This window comes from Phasianus colchicus, chromosome 14 (assembly GCF_987193195.1).
Source record: "Phasianus colchicus chromosome 14, bPhaCol1.hap1.1, whole genome shotgun sequence".
In the NCBI taxonomy this organism is placed as follows: domain Eukaryota; kingdom Metazoa; phylum Chordata; class Aves; order Galliformes; family Phasianidae; genus Phasianus; species Phasianus colchicus.
This window is the reverse complement of record NC_143449.1, coordinates 10,134,868-10,149,682: the sequence shown is the minus strand read 5'-3', so window position 1 is coordinate 10,149,682 and position 14,815 is coordinate 10,134,868.

The window sequence follows — 14,815 nt, the reverse complement described above, 5'->3', positions numbered from 1 at the left end:
CATCTTCTCCCCTTGTTTTCTGTTATATTTGCAGTTCTGATGCTCTGAAAACAAAAGATCAGAGAGGGAACAAATTCAGATAAAATAAAGAAATCATTATACTATTATCCACTACTGGATTTTCAGTATCACAACCTATTAGTGGTGTTATCTGACACGTATTACTATCATGAGACCATTCCAATACTTTCCAGTGCAATTCCATTTGTGACATTTATACAAATATAAGTGCATACACACCGTGATGTCTTTCCTATATTTACATAACTGTCGACAATTTTCATGTGTTTGTTTAAACAAAAATTATTCTGTACTAATTCATTATTTGAAGTTTGAAATTACAACATCATAGATAGGCATCCTACTTAAAATTCAGGTAACATCCGACTTGAACACTTATCTGGAATTTGCATTCTTGATTAGAATTTGAAAGTTGCATTGTGTACATTTCCCATATTTGCTTTAAAATAACTGAAGGCTGAAACTTATTCCAGTCCTGAGATCAGCTCTATTTGGGTGTACAAGCAGTCCAACAGGACTTCACAGTCACTGTCAAATTTATGTTCATTACAGTTCTGAGTCCCTTATGGTTTAGGTCTTTCTGTACATAATTCTGTTGCTTTTTTAGTCCCAAACTAAATCTCTCAGAAAACCTGGATTTTCTGCCACGCTTGTGATGGCCAGGAATCCATGCTAAATGAAGCTGTTCCTCTGAGGAAGACCTTACTCATGCACCTATGTGCCAGTTTATGCCAGATTTCAATCTCCTGTATCTAAAGACAGAAGGGGTCCAACAAGGTAGTAGGACTTTCTTCCAATTTTACCATTTCCATTAGATATCTGTTGCTTTTTGCAGACAACCTTCTCCTCCCGTTGCTTTGTGGGTGCTTGCTCAAAGGAAGTCATCTTAATGCCACAATGGTGCTGAACCATTTAAATTCTGCTTCAGTGAACTGTAGATCATCGTCTACAAATTCAGTGTCAGCTGCCTCTTATATTGCAACACACACTTTCAGCTTTCTAATCATAGCACATGTCTGAGTGACAATTCATCTCCCAGAAATGGGAGAGGTAATGTTCCGAAACATAGTTTCCATCATTAAAGAGAACAAAGAGTAAAAAGATTGGACTCAGAGTTAGGACAGAATTTTATGGGATCAGACAATCCCTTTCCACTATCAGTCCATAATTCTACATGACTTGTAATGTTTTATGCATGTCCTTAGGGATTCACAGCTAGCTATAAGATATACTCCCTGACTCACTTCAGTCATGACCAGCTGTGATATGTGTATTTCTCCATGATGTGAGCTCTTAAACCTCCTAGCATTATCCTGTTTATACTAAATCCTGTTCTGCTGCCACAGATTACTCATCTCTTGATATGAAGACTGGACGCATCTTGTCATTTGCTGTGACCAGCTTTCAACTTTGAGCTGTTTTATTGCTTGTAACACTCTATGCTGTCTACTGCAGCAATTGATTAAAATACCTCATTTAAAGAGACAAATGCAGTTACAATAAGCTGATGCGTGCCATCTTTGAGTTCTATCTGTCATATGCTTTGGAAGGTATATCCAACTCAGTTTATTCATCATTAAAAGTGGGTCCTTAAGGCAATACTTTATCTTTTATCCTCAAATCTGCAGACTCAACAGCAAGTTTAGTAACTGGTTACTGGAGCTCTGTGGTGGCTTCTTTGCAATAGTTAGTAGTAGCTTGTCATCAGGCAGCATAGCTTCAATATCTCCAGATGTAAAAGAGTGGAATCATTCTCCTCCTCTGATGAAGGTGATTACAAATAGAGCCTGAGCAGCTAGTTTTACAGCACATTTCAGCTATTTTAAGCTGCATGAAATGAATCCCACCAGAGCACTCTCACATTCAGGTTGAAAAAGCTCAATGATAGCTCTACATAGAGAATGTTCTTCAACTAATAAGTACTGATTTGACAAAATAATTTCCAAAATTGATTTGAATTGCCTTTCTTCTTTTATTAGAAGTTGTCCTAAGGAATTGAGGACTTGGAGAGTTGGGTTGTTTCCTTGGTGACACAAAGCTGATGCTTCTAGCAGGTAAAGGACGTTCTCACAGTAGATGTGAGTCATACCTTCATAAATCTGCTAGGCTTAGGGCTGCATTTAAGAGTTTCTCAGAAGGAGTGATGAGATAAGAGCAAAAACCTAGCAAGCTTGTAGCAAAAAGAGTACCAAAAAATACTGAGAAGTCTGTTAAAAAGCCCAAAGTACAGCTCTTGTAACTCCCAATATAACAAAGAGGGAAATAAAAATTTACTCTTACTCTTAGCAGATTTTCTTCATAAAGAACAGACCTCTTAATGTACCTGAGTTTCCAAGCACCAAGGTCTGATTTATACCTCCCCTTTTCCCTCCAAGCTAATGAATTGTGCTAAATTAATAGAAAGCAAGCCACTCAGTCAGAAACCTTTATCTTCATTTTAGTTTCTCAAAACAGTCTTTTCTCCATCAGGACAGAAAGCTGGCATAAAGAAGAAAAATAGAAAACTTGTACAGCAAGGAATAGAGGCATAGCAAATTCAATTAACTGTTTTCATTTCCTTTATGTCAAATATTCCATGTATATTTTTGACTGCCACTTACATAGAAATGCAACTCTAAAGTGATATTGCAGAATCTTGTACATTTTTATACAACATGAAGTCTTTAAAATGAAATGTATATATTTTTAACAGGTACAATATGGGAGAGAGAAGTGATTCTTTGTTAAATTCCTGACACGACAAGTTTTGTCATTTCTTATTAGGCAACTTAGTGCAATGCCATGGTGCATTACATCTTTTGATGCAACAGCAGCTAGAACAAAAGTGCTTTTCTAAAACTTTTAATAAGCAACTGGAAGTAGCAAAATACCTGCTGCAATGGCAGGTCACTATAAGCTTGTATGTCAGTACTTTCCATAACTGCACTGCTTGGGGGAAAGGGAGGCTATAAATGATGCTCCACTTCAAGTAAGAATATTCCGAGTCATTAAATGCCAGATCTTCCCTACACAAAACACGTCTGAATTCTTCTCCTCAGGATGCTGGCACTGATATTCCTTCATGACTGTCCAGCTTTCTTTAGTGTAACAGATACATATTGAAATCACTCTTAATATATGTATACCTTGATCTACATTTCCTGTTAGTGACATGAGATCTACTTGTACAGGTGAGTAAGCACTGCACCACCCCACTAACTTCTGCTTACTCAAGTGGATTTTGGATCAGGCTTTAAAGCCCTATATTCCACAAGCTGATTCTTAACATGAAACATTGCAAAACTGACTGAATTTCTATTCAATCATTACATCAGTCAGGATACAAACATCAAGTCAGACTGCAAGAAGCACCAGACAAATGATCTGCACAGAAAAACAAGAGCTTTTTATTATCAAGTTTATATCATCCTTAAGACGAAATGCCGCCGAATATGCAAACTTTAAGAGCCTTTATTTTCCACAGATTCTCACCCTTCTGGTATACAAATAATACATTTTTATTCTCATAGTTGATTCCTATGACTTGTTTGAATGATTAATTGTTTCCACTTCATCATTTCCCTTTTCTATCTCTTTAAATTCCCTTATTCATTAATGGATTTTTTTTTGCCTAAATCACGCTCTTTCTTTTATTAAATTGAGCTACTAACTTAATATTCCCTGGGCCATAAAAGGATTTAATTCTGTTATTCACACACACACACACACACACACACACAAAAAAAAAGAAGTCAGTAACGCACTTGCCATTTTTCTTAAAATAACCAAGATGTTCCAAAACAACTTTCATCTTCATTATTGTTTGGGCAGCTCTAATTATTATTTTTAAAAATGTGTTATTTTCTCACAATTTGAGGATCTTCTGAGGGGAGTGAAAGAGATGTAAAAATATCCATTTCAGCATTATGTGAACTATCCAAGAAAATAAAAACAGAGTTGCTGTTGACTCTCTGACCCCAAATTCATCCAAGAATTTTATCTCAGCCACTGCCTGACTTATGAAGCTATCTACAAGAAGTGTCTTTTGAGTTTTGCTCATCAGGCAGGACTTTTGCCATTGAAAGGATATAACTCTAACCCACACTACCCTTCTTCTGATGTCCTTCTCCTCTCCCCCAAGATCAACCCTCTCAGAGACTTCATACAATTCCCAGTCAGCCGACTTGTTTGGCCACGAATTCCCCTTCATATTGAGATGGTTTTCTCACTAAAGTCTCTGAGATTTCAGAATGCCCTTATTCTATGCTGGATGGAGTCCAAAACCTTTGATGTTTTTCTGCTAATTAAAAGATAGTTATTTTGGGGAAGGCTGTCTATCTTCTGATTAAAAAATAAATTGATCAAAAGATTTCTGTCTGGTAATGGACTGACTACTTCACAGACAGATTTATTAGATAACAGAACTAAAATCATAGGAAAAAAATAAAAAAGCAGCTCGTTTCTTATTATTATTACAGAGAAGACGAAAATAAGAATATTTCTTTGAGGTCTCTCTTCATGACAAGATCATCAGGCAACTTGTGCCCCTGCCTGCCTCCTTGAGGAAAATCCTCTTTCACCACAAACCAACAGGATCCATAGGATCTTTATTATGAAAACCATGTTTTAACCAAACAAAAGGTGTTAGTAAGGAAAGCAAAGATACATGAGGAGAAAGACTAAAAGTTATCATGAGGTTTGTATTTCTTTAGGGGCAGAAACCAATTTGCTCTTAATGCATCTCGGACATCTGAATTTTTCATCCTGACTCTTCTTTGTTTTCAATTATCTGGTTTAGAAACAGATCTTAATACCTCCCAGGTGCAGTACATAGCTGGAGGCCCTTGTTAACAGAGCCAGAGTTTTTGTGCATTGTTGGCCAGAGGCAGATCACTGCAACCACCCAAATTTCTGTGAGACCCCTCCTGTACGAGCAGTTTCACTACCCAAAGGAAAATGTGGGAATCTTGTTTACAGCACATTTCATGAAAAATTTAATTCAATCCATGGAAATCTACAGCAAAAGTCCAAAGTTTAATCAGAATTCAGAGGGATGAACAGATGAGAAATGAACACATGAAAAATGAAAACTGAGCTAGTCTGAGAGTTCTGCTGTCTGTAATACTCCACAGTATATAATACATGCACTGCAGTAGATTAGATGAAGCCTTACTGATATAACTATCTACTATTCAGCTGCCAAGAAATGGCGTGAATCAGGCTTGAGAACTGCCAGATTAGTGGACTAATAGAGCAGAAGGTAACAAAATCTTATTACACTATCAGCATTAAAGTATTTCATAAGTAAAACATAAGAACTTTTCTGTGGCAGTTCACAACAAAGCCAGAGGTAGATATCTCAGGGCTCCTTTATTATACTAAGGAGAGGAAAGCTGATTAATCATTAATCAGCTCATTAATGATCAATGGTACAGTGTAGAATTATTCTTCTATTTATATTCTAAACTGTGCAGCTTACAAAATGATAATAGTGTATTTGCCAAATCAATGCAAGACGTGAAAATAATGGTTTCATAAGAAGAGAAACAAAAGACAAAATTTCAAGGCTTCATTTGTCTTCAAAGGACAATCATTTGCTCATAGCTACGTGAAAAACCTAAGAGAGTTGGGAAGAAAGCCCCCATCTGGAATTGAACCAGACCCACTCCAACAAGATCCAGCTCAACACAGTAAAGAGATTTGATCGCTGAATTGGGCTCACTTTTCCTCTTCACTGACAATCTTTCCATTTGATTCCTGGCTGCGGCTTCTCCTAATGTTCAGTAAAAGGTATGTCGAAGAGGCAGCAGGATTGCAATGAAAATCCAGAGCCTGGTAGCTGTTCTAAATCCTACTAAGAGCAGAACTTTGCTAGGTGTTAGCTTTTATAAAATCCATGAAGGGGAAAGAAGAGTCCTAATGGAAATACCTTCAAAGGCATTTCACTTTGTCAGACAGAGAAGGGCATGGTAGCCCACTTTAAAAAAAAAAAAAAAAAAAAAAAAAAAAAAAGACAATGTTCCCTTTATTTTATCTGAGCCAAGAAAAGTATCACAGCTAAAAACTGCAATTATAGGGAACTGCCAAATTTATCTTTTGTGATTTAGGATGGCATGCTTTAGTAAGATCAGGGAGATTTTTTTAGTCACATCATGACAAAATATTGTCCGTTTGGCAAGGAAGAGAGTTCTCTGGCTTCTACACTACAGCATGCTGCTTGAATGCAACCCTCCCTTAGGAATGCAAGTGAAGTTGGTAGGAATCCTTACCACTAGTTTGGCAGAAAGCCTGTCCATCTCTCCCAATTCTTCCTTCCTGCACATTTGAAATCTACAAAACTATACTGTAATCTACAGGGGGAGAAGAGAGAGAAAAGATAAATGTGGAAAATAGATTTCACTATATATTTTAATATAAAATTTGTTGAAGGAAGGCTGAACTTTTTAAAAGATAGTATGGAAATAACGCTAATTTGTTATGCCCATTACAATTAATTTGCTGGGGATAAGTGACTTTACCAAAATTCCATGTCTTGGTTTATTTTGCCTTGGGTACCTGTTTCTCTGTTGCTACAGCTTATGTCAGGACTGTTTGAAGCACAATCCAGCACAAAACATGTATGCAACTCAAAGAACTCATACTTGAATTATATTACATGCATTATAATATTGACAAGATTTAATTATATACTTAGAACCAATTCTTGAATTGCATTTAAATAGAATTAAACTTAATGAGAAATATCTTAAAGTAATAAATAAAATGAAAATAAATTGATAAAGCAAAATTTAATTTTAAAATTCAATATTCTGTCATATCATGTTATATCACAGAAATGTACTTATTTCTTTGGTGCAAAAATGTGTCACAACATGAGACAGCCTTAGGTTTTGGTATCCTTACATTATTCTTTTACTATTATAAATCAAACAGCACTAGATCCATGTTTATTCATTTAGCATTTTATGTGATGCAAGTTATAGCATTTAGATTGGTTAATCACAGGTAAAAACCATGGCACATGGAACTCTAAGACTCAGAGCCACATACTTGGTTACAAAAGAAAAACTGACAGCTCCATTGATGGCAGATCATTGGGAAAAAGAATCCAGAGTCATGAGTCTTATCACACAAATGGCAAAAGGTAATAATTCAGTTATGCAATTCATTGGAATCTGAATGTTATTTTATAATTACTTATTGATTAAAAAAGAATGATTATTCCTCCATAATGCATTATATCTGCAAACATTTTAAGGAAAATTGTGGGCACTATCTTGGGATATAAAGCACTTTCTACATTAGATTTTCGTAACTCCATAAATATGTACTATGTTACTGAAACCCTGAGGAGTTAAACAAGGAAACAGCATGACAAAAATGGATAGCAACGAAGGATTTACATAGACCTACTTATATGGTAGAATTCACAGTCTCAAATACTACTTAAGGGCATACTATTTACAGACAAAGGGTTACTAATTGCACAGACTGTGAATAGCTTCATAGAGCTCTGAAATGAGCTCGTATTTTAGAATACTTATGGATTTATTACTTCAGGCATAGTAATATAGGTGTTTGAGACTGTAAATGTCTTTTACCCAGACTGCTTAGAATGAGAGAAGAGGAACTCAGTTTCTGCAACAATTCACAGAGATGAAAGAGTCCAATATATCATGGATATTTGTATGTAGAGTCTTACTAAGTGAAGTTTGCATCCATACAAGCCAATTTCTTTTCTTTTTTTTTCATTTCTATCTTCTCTTCTGTCCATATTCTTCTAGCACTCATTTCTTTTAAAGCAGTTTTAGTTTCAGAGTTTGAAAAAATTCATCAGAAGACTTTGTGAGATGGGACATTAAATTTTTGTTCGTACTCTTCTATTAAACTTAAATCTACAATTACCCAGACATTCATCTGTGGATTTTCTTTGTTCTATGTCTACATGGTGGAATTGTGTTTCACCACAGAATCGTTAATCAGCAGATCAGAGGTCTAGTCATGACTTTTACTGTTATCCCTACTTAAATATCTCTCTGGGCTGGTTATCAATCATAATGATAGATTTGTGAAAATCTCATTAGTCTCGTAATATTTAGACATGTCAGTCTCCTGATGGCAATACAATGAAATTCAACTTAACTCAAATGGAAGAGTAATAAAATTTTGTGTTTTATTTTTTTAAGTATATAAATGAATCAAACCATTTCATGAACTTTGTTTAGCTAATTATTTTGTAACCAAAATGCTGGCCACTTTGATATGCAGGCTCTTATTTTCACTTTTGTCATTCCTAGATGTGCAGTGCATCCAAATATGATACTCTGCCACTCTTATACCATTCCTCTTGTAATGAAGTCACCATATCTGATACTTCAACAGTTTGTAAGTCTAAAACATTTGGATTTATAGAATATGAAAGCTTTTGGGACAGAGCCTGAGAAGACTGCCACTACTAAAAACACATTAAATTATAGTCATTATCCATATCTAGAAAACTTACTTTCATGAAAGAGAGAATTTTCCGCCTAATCTTATGTGTTATCTTGATGTTTGACAAATAGCGGCCACTGAAATCTTCCAGGATATCATCTCCAGAAATTGGACTTGTTTATGTTACAGCTATTAGAGATAGTCAGTGGTAAACAGAAACATGGTATTGCTTACCTTAGCCACAGCTGTTTTAAAATAATGTAGAGTATGAACATCATTACTTCTTGTTATACAGTAACACAACCTATACAGTGGCTATTGCTCAAGGTTTGAAATGTAACCTCAGAAAAACAGTGCACTCACTAGTTCCTGTAGTATGGTTTGTAAAGTTAGTTAGCATTTTGTGGCATTTAAAAAGTTCATTGAGATTGAATACTCAGTTCACCCACGCAGCTGTTCTCCAGCCTCGTTTGAAGGACACCTGTATTGTTACTACGCATGAAGCAACAAATAGAATGGTAGTTCAGGTCTGTGATTCAGAGGCCCTAAATCTAGATCCTACATTGTTTTAATGGAAAAAAATAAACCGAAACCAAACCAAAACAAAACAAAAAAAAAAGACCACCAAAAAACAGAGATTTCACTGTGATCATTTCTGCAAATAAACACTGTTTTTGATGCCATATGCACTAAGCTGCTGAATGCCAAAGTTGTTTTCTGCTTCTCAGGTCTTGTTGAAGAAGCAAAGTAAAGAACATCTGATTGCTCATGTTTTACACTTCACAACAAAAAGTGCACAGAAGTCCTCTTGCAATTGGCTGTAATTTCCATGCAACACCTGAAATATATTAGGCCTCCAAAGCATCTCTGTGATTTTTTTCCTCCAGTACAAATAAAAAATTAACGTTATCATATATGTAAAATAGTTTTAGGAGGCAATATATCAATCTAACATAGGCAGTTTAAGTAAATGGACAAACTGACACTAAAATAAACTCCTCTTGATGAAAAAGTTGATGTCAATCTCTTTTAAAACATGAAAATAATATTCTATAACATAAAACGGGGCTGACCCTTAGCCAATTAAGGGCTTTAAATTAAATTAATCCATCAGTGGATTACTTCTCTGTAAAAAAGATCTCTCATGTGTCTAAAGGTTGAGTGCCCATGTTGTTTGTTCTAACAGATAAGCTATTTTAAAAGGGAGCAAGTGGAAATGTTATTTCCAGCACCATGAAAAAGCTTTTTGCAATTGTGAGGGTTATTTTGCCTTTATTGTATCTACTTCTCCTTTTAAGGTGGACTCACAGTTATCATTTTGGTACTGTTGATGAAAGAAAATCTATTAAGAATGATTTTTCATACACAGTATAAGCATCCCTTTTGTTTCATTCACAGGTTGTGAAAAGAACATATTGTTTGTTTAATGGTAAGTGCAATATATGAAGGTATATTTTCTAGCATGATAATGGAAGAAAAATGTAAAAACAAAATAAAATGTCAACTTTGTTTCAATGTGAGGATATTTCAATCAATAACTGTGTTCTTAAACATTACTTTCTATTGCTTTCTACTAGTTAGTATATTCTAGCTACATAGAATCACTTTTTTAGGCTAAACAGAAAACTGAACACTGTCTTAGTTACACAGTCATTGCAAATTGATAAAAAAAAAAAAATCAGTCTGATTTTAAAAGAAATCCTGATCCTTTACCACAGGTGGAGTGAAAAAGCTTCATTTAAGTGAGTTGCATAAAAAATTCTTACCATTTTCAGTTTCTACTGATTTCTTCCTCTAAACAAAAGCCATTTTGATATGTAGGCTCCTTAAAGTGTTACAGCAAGCAATACAGACAACTGTGTAGTTCCTTGGAGAATAACTACAATACAATTCTTAACAAATTTGTGTCCACAAGAATGAACAGCTATTGTTCAGCTTCATCTATTCCTCTGAGTATAGCACACAAAAGAAATTTTGAGTCTGAAGACCCCAGCCAGTGTGGACCATTCTACTTTCCTAACCAGAAGAGTTTAGAGATTATTTTCTTTCCCTTCCCCAGCTTTTAAAGTTTGACAACTTTTGTCTGCACCAACAAAAGCACAGACATTCACAAGCAAGATCAAGGCACAACAGGGAACCACTTAAACTTTATTTCAAGGCACCCTTTTGCAGCAGTTTTTGAATCTCAACACTGAGACTTTTCATCCTTTTGTGAGCTTAAGCCACACCAGGAAATTTTGATGCAGCTTTTGTCTAAAAAACCATAGGATCATCCAACATACATGACTTATACAGCATCTTGAACCCATACCACTAACTGAAAGGAAGCTCTAACTGAGCATAGGCTGTATCAAAAACATGCATTACAATTATTATAATAATAAGATTTACGCATACAAAATAGTGCTAAAAGAATGTGTACTCCAAGCTCTTAATTCCTAATATTTCATATCATAAGTGTTCTAACAGAATTAAAATAATCAGCCCTATTGAAATAGAATTAGTCTCTTAGAAGTAAGCCAACTTTCTGTCGTCCCTTATCATGTGGAAAAATGCCTATAAAATAGAAGCCTTGCTTCATTCCTGAAAATTTCCCCAGTTTCAGCAATGATCTGTGATCAACAACTCACAGGGATTACTAAGGAAAAAAAAAGCCATATAAAAGAATGTCTGAAGGTTTTTCTCACCTCCACCGAAATTTATTGCAAGAATAAATTACATAAATGCATGTCACCATGATGAATATCATAAATAATGAATACATTATGATCATTCAAGAAAAAAAAATCTCTCCGTTGTTAATTTCCCAGCTGTTTTTATGTGACTAGGGATTGACACATCCTTTCTGTCCTGCAACCATCCTTTCAAAAACATGACTACAATTGTGATTAACACCACAGGGGGGCTAAGCACACTCATCCCTGTTAGTATATCCCTTTGCGCCCCAGAGACTTCTGTGGGAAGAAACCACCAGGAAAACAGGGTGATGAATTTTTGTGGGAAACTGACTGATCTTTGAGCTGTTCCCCACTTCTATTGCTTCTGAGGAAAGAGCAGGTAAAAAATGAAAATCAACACTAGCACATCTTACGGCATCTAGGAATTATGAAGAGGATTGGATGGGGTCCAGATATCTGAGTAATGTCACTGACATATGAGTTGTTCTTTAGTATCATCTTAGTCTCAGTGGAAATAAAGCACCAGTTCCCTACTGAGTAAGCTATGAAGATTTTTCAGTTTTCTGAAGAAAAGTAACAAGAACTAAGAAGACTATATTTGTAAGAAATAAAACTGATAGATTATTTTTTCTATGCGTAAGTTTGAATCCACTGAAAAAAGTGAATATTTTATTAAAATACCTTTCTGCTCAGGCTCATCCAGACATCTAAGGAAAGATTTATTTGTTGGCAGCAAAATTCATAGAGAGCTTTATTCATTAACAAAGTTTGACGCTGAACAATTTAGAATATTCATAATATCTACATCACATTCCTACTTAGTCACAAAGAAATGCATCCTCAGGTGTTTAGGACTAGGTTGTAGTGCGTATATCCATATGCACAACTTAAATAAAAATGTATTGAAGGAACAAACTGGAAGGCATATTTTGATCTACATCCAAGTTATGTTTAATATTTATAAGTAAACCAAGAAGTCATTTTAACTTCCTAAACAGGCAAAAGAAAAACTGTAGCAAATATCAGAATAAAAGATCATTGCATGTAACAAAGTAATGAAATTCCTTTCTTATTTTGTGCTTCTTATTCTGTCAAAAGCAGCATAACTCTCATTGGAGCGCTTATGCTTTGACACAAGATCTGCATTCATTCAAAGTATTTTACATGAGCAAGAAATCTCCAATTTTAATGCTTGTAGTAGAGGCAATCCCATTGTGGAAGCAACTGACTCTCTGCTTAAAAAAAACATAAAATCATCCTTGCTTTGCATTCACATTCTGTGTGTTTCAGGTTTTCTGTGTTCCATACAAGAAGCATCATAGACTTCTTCAAGGTCAGCTCCATAGACAGCTTTGCTTACCATGAGTGTAAGCAAGCTATTTTAGAAAAGGCAAAGGGATGGAATTGACTTTAGAGTTACACTGTAGGTAGTGGAAGTGTTCGCTGGCTCCAAATGTCCGCAAAAACTACTTTTGGCTTTATGTGGGAAGGAAGGGCCAGAAGTACACTGTGCATGTGACCTTATTTTCACAGAAAGGCAGCTCAGCATTTGAGCCAGAAAGTTGTGGATGATAAAAGCATAAAAGCTGTGAGATATTTTGCAGGGTTCAGCTGCCCCACAACATATCTGGGGCCTACACACATCAAGATGAAAATTATTTATCCTGAAGTCAATGAATTCAATCAGATTTATACAGACATTTCTGTACTGGATTACTTCTATAGAGATATTCTCTGACTCATGAGTACATACTACATATTCATTTCCTTCAAGTATCAGGTCATCAAGAGAACTCTAAAACTTGAGCAGATATCACATTAATTGTGTATTCTGTTAGGAGGGATGCAATTACGTTGATTTCCTTTCATTAAAAAATGATCCAGCTTTGTTTCCCCTGCTGCCCATCAGCATTATTACTTACTTTTCCATTTATAACATTGTCCAAACTAAACAAAATGTAGTTGTGGAGAAAAAGAGATTTAGAAGTAAAGTCAGGAATTACTTCGGGAAAAAAAAGAGCATGGGGGTGGAAGCAACAGAAGCTTTCTGAACAGTGAGGTGAGTACTTTGGAGAGATTATCAGGCAATGATAGTTCATAGCTTTGCTTGAACTATTTTGAACTATGTTGTCGCCACCAGAATGAATTCAATTTTAAAAATTAAGGCTTTCATAATCCTAATGCAACACTTATTAGTGCAGGTTGCTCTGCCTGGGGGCTAAAACTATTTTATTCTTAGTTCCAATGATAAGTGCCATACAGAGTGTTTGATGCTTGCCGACTGAACTCATTCTGTCAGCAGAACAGTTGATATTTCACACTAGAATGCTAACTGTACTTCAAGGACAAGTCATCTGATCAAAGGGTACCACAAATCTTCACAGAGGATGACAGATGGGAAATGGTAAAGTGTTATTTATGTGAATGACCATTATGAATTTAAGATGCTCTTCTAAGCCATTTCACCATTACTCATTCACCTTTTAAATAACCCCCAATTCTTGGCATTGCAATTATCATTCAACTGCATAATATTATAGCTGAACAGTCAGTTTATGTGACAACAGCATAAGCTACTGTACGCACACAGATACAGACACAGAGATGCACACTTATGTATATTTTTGGAAGCTTTTTTTTTGTTTTATATTTAGATGTTATAAATACTCACTGAACCAAGACATAAAAATGACCTGACATTTTTAAAACATGAGGTAGTCAAATACCAAAAACAATCCATCTTCTCTGTTTTAATAGTTCTTATTTGGCATGAAGGAATTTACTCAAAAATGACCAATACTCTCCTTTTAATGGACTTTATAATCTGTTATAAACTTCAGAAGACCACTGGCTGAGTAAAAAAAAGAAAAAAAAAAGCAATCTCAAAAATAGGATATTTTGGGAGGTTAGTGTTGTTGAGTGAATGAAAAAGAGAAATGAAATAGAACTGTCAAAGAGGAAAATGCAGATATCCAATAAATCCAAATCTTGTGTCTTTGAGGTGGAACATGGCACTGGTCAGGAAAATTATGCCTGGTGCATATTCTCCAGCTAAACAAATATGCTGTTTACTGTTTGCTTAAGAAGTCAATCAAACTTCATGAGATACTGACACATTTTAGATACTAAGCACAAATTCCTGGTCTCTACGATATTCCAGATAGCCTCTGAAATTCAAAGCAGCGATCTATTACTCAAGAATGAACGTATCACCTTTGATAAATCTGTAAGAGGAGTAAATATGCTAAGCGTAGCTTCCCTATTTATAAAGGGATTATATTCAGTGGCTCAGAACATGAGTGTCAAGGATCCTCAAGTCATATTGCCTTGAGGAAAAGTTCCAGTGTTTTCTTCACATAATCCAAACAGACAGAGGTAATGTTGATTGTTTAAGGGGCACACTTTCATGCTAGCTCTTTATCATTCATCACATACTTTAGAAAAAGTTGGAAGAAAATCCTTTTATACAGGTAGTAAAGATTTTTTTTATCTTAACACTGTTCCTTGAAACATTCCACATTCCTGAAGATCTGATTTACAACCTGATCCCTAATCACCGTCTTTACAAACTCAATGATATTTTGTTTTTAACATCTGGTTCCATCTAGAAAAACATCTAGAAGGTACTGAAGCAAAGGACAGATATGAACTGGACATCTAAACTGAAATATACCAAGCAGTTAACAGAATTTATATGTTTCTTG